Here is a 3,954-nt window from a genome sequence, read left to right as displayed (position 1 = left end):
GGCCTGCCCGTCCACACCTAGCGCCGGCCGGGTCCGCCGACCGGGACCCGGACGCCCCTTGCAGCGGCGCGCGCCCGGCCGTCCGTGCCCCCGGGAGCCGGCGCTTCGCTCACACACCAGCCGGTCACGCGAGCCGTCCGAGAGCACGCGAGAGCAGGGAGCGCGCCTCGCTCCCTCCCCTTCCTCCGCCGGCCGTGCCTCCGCCTCCCTCGGGCCCGACAGCGCCGCCACCCGGTTGGCGCCAAGACTTGCCGCGCCTAGCGCCTCTGGGAGGATCGAACCCAAAGGGCAAGCAGAGGAGGGGCCCCTGTGGCGGGAAGTGAACCCGGTCCCGGGCGGTGCTGTGAGGGCGCGCGGGACGAAAGGAGGTTTACGTTATGCCGTGGAGATGAGGCCAGGACTTTTGGGGATCATGAGAGACTTGACGGAACTGGTTGAAACACTGTTAATTACTCCGTGAAAACGGACGGATTTTCTCCCCAGGGACAGAATATCTGCAAACTGAGGAAAAGTTTTACAATATGGCACATGAGCCACTCAGTCTTGTTCCTTTCTGACAGCTAACGGAGTTTGCCCTCCCCTCTTTGGATTTCTAAAGTTAATATTTTGAAAGTTGCAAAATATGAAAATAGCAGTGAGTTGAGTAGTTCTCAAAGAAGGGCCTGAAACGTAGGTTTCCGGACTCCACTCTCAAACCTAGAGAACAAGGATCTCTGAGGGTAGCACGCAGAAGTGAGCATGTTTACAAATTAGCTAGATGGTTCTTGTGAATATCGGGAAAAATAATATTTTAAAAAATGTTCTAAGTATACCCAGCATAACATTTTCTTTCATGCAAAGGAAAACCCAATGCTGCGGGTTTGAGCGATTTAATGTAAAAAAAAAAAAAAAAAGGAAGCAAATGAACCTCAGATGAGCATGTATCAGAAGACAAAGTTGAAAAAAGAATACAATAATATGAAATAGCATTCAGCTCTTGAAACTGACCACTACCAAAGTTTAAAATTATATTCGATTATTATTCCTGACGAATATCCATTGGCCTCCGCGCCCTTTACTCGGTCTGAAAAATATTAAAGGTACTGGACTCACTCAATTGTTTTTCAGGTATATTAGCAAGGGAGTGATTATCTTGGAACGGAACCGGCCACAGTTGCTGATTTGCTAGGACTGCCCCAAGGTCAGTGCTTCGATTCTTGAACATTTAGAGTAGCAGATAATTCATTGAAGTTCATCTTATTCAAACCATTAAACAGACCAAAATCTACTCTCTTATAGGTGCTCCCTCTCAAGGTGTGGTTTTACCCTGTCACATTTAAATAACAAAAGAGCGGTGCTTTTCATTTTCATTCTTTCTCTGTGTAATTTACCCATTATTAAGAGGAGTTTTGTATATGATCATACATTTTAATTTTACACAACTTATGATTTTGTTATTATTGTTTGACTTTATGAACACTCACAAGATAGTAAGTCCTAAGGATTACAACACATAAATAAGTTGAATTTATACAATTCTAAAATTCAGGAATTCTGAAATCTCTGCTTTTAACCGCCTTCCTTAAACATTGTTTCCATTTGGAGTAAATGAAAAGGGTATATATTTATTTGCACAGCAGCTATTTAATGTGCCTGCTAGCAAGGCTTTGTTTTGGGCACTGAGAAAAAAATTGATAGTGGAGAGGTGGACCAAAATCCCTGCCTTCACTGGCAGAGCTTAATTCACTTGGGGAGAGATAGACAAGAGAATAAATAAATTGCTTTGTTAGGAAATGACTATAGGAAGAATGCAGATCACATCTAGCCTTTTAGGCCTTTTGGTCTTTGGAAGGTCTTTGGCTTGTACAATGTAACTGACATGGGGAATTATTGAAGTATTTTAAACAGAGAAGTGACATGATATGATTTATGTTTCATGAGCCAGGCAACCTTACTTAGGTCTTTCTGTGCCTAATTTTCCTCATCTGTAAAACAGGGATAATAGTTTCTCAGAAGATCTCTATGAGGAATAAATAAGTTGACATTTGTAAAGAGCCTTGAGTAGTAACTGGCAAATACTAAGCCGTACATAATTTTTATATGTATATATGTAATGAAAGAATCTTTCTAGCCACTGGGTTGGAAACAACATTGAGATGTAAGTGTAGAAGTAGAGTGACCAAGTATAAGACAACTACAAAAGTCCCAAGGAGAGATGGTAATAAGGACCAGAAAATGACAATGAAGATTATGAAAAATGTGACTACAACATTTGAAAAGTCGCTACTGCAACCAAGGAACTGAATTTTTCATTTAATTTAATTTTAAAATCAAAATAGCCACATATGGCTAGTGACTATCAGACTAGAGTATAGAGTTAGGAAGAGTGACAGAAGATGAGGGTAGAAAATAAACTTTCATACTGAATGCTACAGATGTTGAGCAGGATGATATTGTTTAAAAAGATAAATTGAGGTAATAAGAAACTAAAGCTGTGCATAATGAAAGGGGACTAAGGTAAAAATATAATCAAAGATAAAAATAGTTAAGACATTTAAAACAGTTTTAAAAATATGTTTATTCCATTTACTTGAAATTACTTATTTGCTTTTCAATTTGAAATGTAACTAGCTAAATCTGTCCTGAGTAATTTCACAAGTTATAAATATGAATCATCCCTGTACCTCTGGTCACACAGAAATTAACCATCTGCATAATCACTATGAAACTTGAAAAAAATGGTGCTTTCTTTTAGTGTTTTTCCCGATGTCACTGACATCTTGGCTTAGATTTTCTAAAATTTAATATTTAGCCATACAATAATAATATATCTATAGTGAACTGAATAAGTTTGACATGTTTCATGGATGACTGATAGACAAAAAATATGAAGGCTGAATCATTTTGGTCTAGTATGACCAAGATGTTAATGATTAACTTGTTTGTCATAGTAACTTAAAGACTTTCTTAGAATTTTGTCTAATGTCTTAGTCTCCATGGACATCTCTCTTCAGTTTAAACTGTGAAGGCTGATCTGCAACATCATTAGTTATATTAGTTTTCTTAAAGTTGTCTAATCAAAATTAAATGTTATTTTAACTAGCAAGGACAACAAACTAAAACTAAATATTTTCAAAATATGAAAGAAACTACAGGTATAAACAACATGAGTAAATTTTAGTGACATAGAATGACAATTTGTTTATAATATTCCAAAGCAAAGATCAAGGTAGTGGTTACCCCTGAAGTACAAAGGGAAGTAAGGAACCCTGGGGGACAAGATGGGAGAATGAATGTACAGGTAGATATATTCCTGTTGAAGCTTTAGTCTTGGGCAAAATGGTGGTTTCACATACGTTCCTTATATGGTAAGTGAATGAATGTATGAATGAATAAAGACAATCCATGTACCAATGAGGGATGTGTTTTTAACCCAAGGATTATGATTAAATGAATTCACGGCATCTGAGTTTCAAAAGAGGAAAAAGTAAGAAGACAAACTCAAGAAATTTCAAAAAATGTTTATATTATAGTCTAATATTTTTGGAAATGATAGCCCCCAAAGTCAAAGAAATTCTGCACCCCTGATCATTTTTTTCTAATTGTGGTAGTAAAATGAGAAATTATTTGGAGTTATATTTTCTCAAATTGCTTCTTTCCTCAAGTTGCTTGTATTAGTACGATAAATGATTATAGGACTGAAAGAATTTTCAGGGCAATTAAACTTTGAATAATCACATTACAGTGTATTTTTATTATTGAAGCTTGGGATGTCAGACTTTAAGTAAACGTATGACAAATACTTCTTCACTACAGTAAAGGCAGAAGAGATTCATTTATTGAAATGTATTAGAGAAGATAATAATCACCTCCCCTCCTGCAAACTGCAGACTCTTGTAAGAGAGCAATTCCTATCCCAGACCTACATCTCCTTTCTTTCTCTTTCTCTCTCTCTCTCTCTCTCTCTCTCTCTCT

The sequence above is a fragment of the Suricata suricatta genome, chromosome 1 (assembly GCF_006229205.1).
Source record: "Suricata suricatta isolate VVHF042 chromosome 1, meerkat_22Aug2017_6uvM2_HiC, whole genome shotgun sequence".
Lineage (NCBI taxonomy): Eukaryota > Metazoa > Chordata > Mammalia > Carnivora > Herpestidae > Suricata > Suricata suricatta.
Note: the sequence above shows the minus strand (reverse complement) of the source record.